Here is a 6000-nt window from a genome sequence, read left to right as displayed (position 1 = left end):
ACAGAGAAACGCTAGAACTAGACAGGCTGGAAGCTTGAATAATCTGGCACCATGGGCTGGGAACTGGTGGCATAAATAGGAGAGGAAACAGGTGGATCTGATAAGAGATAATAGAGCCGGGGAGGAGCAAAGCAGATAAGAGAAAAAAAAAAAAGTAAAACCCAGCCTACGGTGCCAAGATCATGACAAGTTATTCTATTTAAAGCTTTTCTCTATTCTAATGCAGCTAATTAATGGTTTTATAATGACCATGCACTGCTGAACTAGCGGAAGGTTTATTCAAATTCATTATTTTCTTTTTTATTTTACGCTTTGATTATAGGTTTGATTAACTTAAACCTACCACATTTTTTTTTACAAGTGTTTTTAGTTACAGGATTGTAATTAAAAGGTATTCACATGACCCTGAACCAATACTAAATGCCCCTGATTATCAATGCAGCTCTAGATGAAAGAAAAAACTCCTGGTCGAGATGACAGCCTGGGCTTAGGAGCCCTTTAAAACCAGCACTAGTGAACAGGATGAAAATGATCAAAAACAAAGGGAAATCCTTCCTGAATCACCACTATGTTTGTTTTCTATTCAAAAGGAACAAATCGTAAGCAGAGGTGGACGAAGTACTCAACAGAAGTACTTGAGTAAAAGTACTGATACTCATAATCAAATCTTACTCAACTAAAAGTAACATTTACACCTTCAAACATCTACTCATGTTAAAGTATTGAAGTACTCACTTTTGAAAATAGTCAAGTATTCAAAAGTACATGCATTTCAAAGTACTAAATTATAAAAAAAAAATACAAATTAAATGTTCTACTGCATTAGTACATTTGTACTTAATATACAGAGTAATTTTTAAAGAACTTTCAGAAACCACCTGATGTATTGATGCTACAAATTCTACAGTTCTACAGTTGCATTGGTAATTTAAATTAACTCACTTAATCTGTATTTCACAATCTATTTGGATGGAATTCAGAACTGTCATAAAATTGTTTTATTTACCTACTGAATAAAAAAGGTTTTGGTCAGTGTTCATGAAATGTAAGAGTAAAAGATCCTCAGGGTGTAGGTGGCCTTCAAAAAAGGTCCACAAACTTGTTAGGGTGAGCAAAGCTGATCTACTGACCAGATGCATCCAGGAATGTCTGTAAAATAAGCAGAGCAGCTGATGCAAACATGCACTGATCATCATAACATGTAAAGTATTGGGAGAGGAATATGACGACTGTAATCACCTACCAGCTATGCAGTTTATCAAACATGAAACGGATATTATGTGCCGTTTCGCTGTATATAATCAGATGCATTGCGCAAAACTTTGGTCATCGCAGCGAGTAGACAAAGGTAACAGATAATAAGACATCGAAGAGAGATAATCTTCCATGTGCATGTTGAAATATTTGGACTGTTAGAAATGGAGAGTTATATCGTCTAAAAAGCAAATCTGTTTTTAAGATGCTGGAGGAACTAAGGGCAGAATTTGAGTCAGTCGTGAATAGAAGCCATGTTACATCTCCCATTCAAAAAAAAAATCCTTTCTTGCATCTGGATGGATTATCTGTAATAGTCTGTGTCAGCTCCCAAATTAGATTTATTTCATGGGGGTGTTGCAATGCCTTGCACTTGTACTTGTGTATATTGACCACCATATGAAGATTCTGTTTCTTTTTTTCACAAATTGGAAATTTTTTTGTGTTAATCAATGGTATAATTTATGAAATAATCAAATGAATCACTTCTCTCCATATGTCTATATTATTGCTGCTGTTCACACATAAATTCTGCTGAAAATACTCAACCTTTCTTGCTGCTCAAGTTATGCTTTACAAATTATCAATTTTTTGCCTTCTTTATTGTTTTTATGCAGTTGTTGAAGTATTTGGAAAGCTTCTTCTGGCTAACCTGTCATCTACTTTCTCTTTTATTTAATCAACAGATTACTTTAACATATGCTCTAATTAAAAAAGAAAAAATCTCCATTCATTAGAAACAAAAACAGCTTTGTGGGTTGTGTATGTCTGGATATGGACGTTTCTGGATATGGACGGATAAAGGACGTTTCTGAGTGGTGTTACTATCAAAAGTTGAAACAATAACCTTGTCTGGTTGTGACAGCTGGAACAATTCAGATACCAGAAGCTCTTCTAAGTATGAGTTGTGCTTTGAAGATACCCTGATGAGTAATCGGTCATGATTTGGAGGGAGAAGGTCATTTTTTTTATATAGGCAATTTAACACACTCTGTTTGAGAGCATAGTAGATCAGACCCATAAACTCAGAGAATGAACGGGGCTCATGGTCCTCTTATTATTAAGATCAGTGTAAAATCTATGGAGGAACAATCCTGCCAAAATTAAAAATGCATACAACAATGAATGAAGGGCTTAATTAAAAAAAATTTGCTTGAAATATTAGCTAATAATATCAACTTGTGTGCCATAAAATATGACAAAATAATAAAAATAAGATGTTTCTTCAACAATTATTCATTTAAAAATATATATCTTAATATATCTCTTATTTTTAATTTTCTTCTTGCATTTACGCAGACTGGTCTGAGTTCATTTGCTTTGGCATTCCACAAGTTAGCCATCACCACACCTTTGCCTGGAGGCCTGTGCTTGGATTTAATTTTAGATGAATAATTGATCAATTGTTGAATTTGAAATTTGATTCGTGAACTTGGAGAAGAGGATCTGGTTGCTGACTCACGTTTCCAGAGAAGTTGCTGAATCTTTGACTCCACTCTGTATGCTGTTGTTCCAGTGTTTGTCTGATTTGGTGGAGGGCTGAACAGGGTTTACCCAGAATGCGGTTGTTTGTACTGTAGGTGAAGGGAGAAACTGACTGCCACTCAGATTTCCTGCGGTACTTGAAGGGGTTGTAGTGGAGATGAATCCCTTTCTCAGTGTGAAGCTCAAACGTTCTCTTGGGGAAAGTGGGTCCAAAACCTCCTGTTTGTAACCCCTGCTCAGCTTGAAGCTCTGTTGATCCTTCTAGGGAGAGAAGGTCTGAAAAATCCAGTTTGCAGGATGACTTCCCAAAACTGGGAAACACTCTGGCGTTGAGGTAGTGGCAGTCAGCAGCTTAAGAACACTCCGTTAACGAGGAAACCATCAGCAGGTGTGTGAGGAGGCGGACCAGAACCATGCACCTCCTGGTGGAGGAAGGGAGACAAACGCAGAACACGAACACACAGACAGGAGTCCTGACACCAAATACACCAGATCTAGGCCACAGTTTTTTTTTTAGATACATTTTTGTGAATTTAGTTTCAATAAAAGTCAAATCGAATTATTCTTAAGGCCCATGCAACCTTCGGCAAACCATGATGGTCATATGGGATATGTACCTTTCACATTAGAACCGATACATTACCAATGCCTGGGAATCGGCTTCCGACTTTCAGTGGAGCAGATAAAAATGATGATGGCTGATGACGTGATAATGGTGCTGAATGCAGGAGTTGTTGCCAAAGCTTGGAGGCTGTTGAAAATTTGCCACTCTTCAGCTTTTAGAAAAATCTTGCACTTATCCAAGAAGTATTCCCAACACTGTTCTTGACTCAGAAGTATTGCAGAGTGCATAACAGGCACTGTACTGTACTTTGAAAAGGGGAGCCATAGCTCTTTCTGTCATACTTGCTTTGCTGACTACTGAGATCATATGGCTTTTTTTTTATTTTTACGTACATAGGTACGTCCATGAAAGAATTCGGTACCCATCACTATATCAACACCTGATGCTTTCCTTTCAGTCTCAAATCCTATAGAAGTAGCAAATGGTTGGCATCGTTTTTGAGACTTTTTCACTTTTTTGACTGTGGTAAAACTATAAAGTCTTCACTTACGTATAGACCCAAATCAGCTTAGAACATAGTAAAGACTTAATCAGGTGTTTTTTCTTTGTTTTACTGCAGTTAATGGTGAAATAAATATAGATTTAACACCCAAGTTGTCTTATAGAATTAAAACTCTGTTAAGGTAAACGTTTGCTTTAAAGTGGGTTTTGCATTAATGGATTAATTTTTTTTTTTTTGGATTCAGTAGCTCCACAAATTGGAGTGCTTCTATGTAAGGGAGCATACCGGTAGAAATTGAGGATAACCAGGTTGTAGTAATTATTCCCCTCTGTCAGCATTAGGCAGATGAATTACATGAGCTCATGTACTTTCTGTAATTTCTACCACATGCATTTTGAGTCTGTGGGAACCGCACGCTGACCTAAATTCCCTGTGTGCTCAGACCCACATAGGAATACGCTTGAAAGTGCCAGTGCTGGCCAGACATCTAAACAGTGGTGTCTCAGCGGATGTAGCAGCAGGAGCACTTTAAGCTTCCTAATGTGCTGATTTATTCTCCCAGTGGGCTGCCGGTCTACCTGCACAAACGATGGACACGCAACGCAGTACCCTGAACTGGCTTTTCTCTGCCTTAAAACTTTTAGACATGAAGCCTCCTCCCTGTTTTTAATTATTTATTCCCTGTGTCGATTATCACAGGATTTCCTGTGGTCCTTTCTTACACGTTGAGGCTGTTAGTTTTGCCCATTTTTGACTATGAGGCAGTGATTGTAATTCTGTGTCCTTGGCTCTTGAAGGATTGAAAAACATGCTGACTTTTTACCAGCCAATGTTTTATGGAGTGAATTTTGTTTCACAATTGTTAGAAGAAATAGAAAATGTTTTGTAAGTGGAAATACAAAAAAAACAACAAAATGACATGCTTTGTGAATGGAAATAAAAAAAAAAATTACTTTAAAAATCTTTCTACTCTAACTTACTAAAATTATTTTCCCTTTTTTTTTTTTTTACAAATTAAAATCTTATTTTTTTTTTGTGTACAGTTTTTGAGTTTCCAAATAATTTTTTTAAAATGTCCATTTTTCAGATAGATTTTCAGGATTTGCTATCAATTTAAATTGCTTTTCACAGATCACAAAAGGAAATGGTTCTGCTGGATTTTTTTTTCTGTTAAAAGGGAGTTTTTCCTCTCCACTGTCACTACAAGTATGCTTAGTGTGAGGGATTGACTTTCAGTCATGAGTCGATGCAATCAGCTGGTTTTCCTTAGAGAGAAAACTTTGAATCAATTTGACTGTATGATCTGATGAATTGTAAAGTGCCTTGAGATGATTCAGATGTGTTGTGAATTGGCCCTATATAAATAAACTGGTTGAAGCAAGCCAAAGCAATGGAGGCGAGCTAGCGTGGAACATCCAGCATAGTTGGAAGAATAAAAGAGAGATTATGTGTGAAAAGGCACAAAAAGAGTCTTTGATTCCAATTTAGATAAAACTCAAGTTGCACTGGGAAAGCAGTCTGACTTCTGGAGTACATTAAATCTGGAGCTAAAGCTCAGGAAGCGTTCTGATGTTGCTGTAAATTTGATAACTTGACATGTTTTTGCTTAAAGTGCTACTGTTGTTGTCCCTGCTTTTAAGCCCTATCCTCCAAGCTGTCTGTTGTCTGTGAGTTATTATTGCAGTCAGCTTGTTTGGGACTTATTTAGTAGCTGCATCAATGGCCACCATCTGGCTTTCTATTAGTAGATTGTGCCACATCTCTTTATGTCAGGTCATTTTAAAACAGAATTTTATATCCTTATTTTATCGTAATCAACTGGATTTTGGTCTTTTTGGTAAAGGCATACAAGATAACTATTTACCTTTAATGTATTTTGGGGATTTATTGTCTTTGATGGATACATAGTAGCACTATTGGGAAATATGAGAACAAATGTATTTAGGGTTTCAAAATTATTTTAAGAAAAAAAAGCGACAAAGTTTGTTTTGCATTTAGATCCTGTCCCTTCTCAATTGATGGTCATAAACAAAACTCAGCAGAACCATGGAGACTGTAATTGATTCGACACATATAAATGACCAAGACTTTGTTAACCATTTTAATCTGCTGTAACTCAAACTCTGAAATGAGAATATAAATGTCCACCATCATTGCAGTTGAGATGGCATTCAACATATTCTTTTTACCCTCT

At 36.5% G+C, this 6000-nt stretch overlaps 1 protein-coding gene across 1 annotated transcript in view; it reads left to right on the top strand.

The window, feature by feature from the left end:
- The window catches only part of galnt14 (polypeptide N-acetylgalactosaminyltransferase 14), a 55210-nt gene that overhangs the window by 18988 nt on the left and 30222 nt on the right, over nt 1-6000 (top strand). The gene's annotated exons all lie outside the window — the stretch shown is intronic.

The sequence above is a fragment of the Cyprinodon variegatus genome, unplaced genomic scaffold (assembly GCF_000732505.1).
Source record: "Cyprinodon variegatus isolate N-32 unplaced genomic scaffold, C_variegatus-1.0 Scaffold1762, whole genome shotgun sequence".
Lineage (NCBI taxonomy): Eukaryota > Metazoa > Chordata > Actinopteri > Cyprinodontiformes > Cyprinodontidae > Cyprinodon > Cyprinodon variegatus.
Note: the sequence above shows the minus strand (reverse complement) of the source record. Positions and strands in the feature narration are given on the sequence as shown.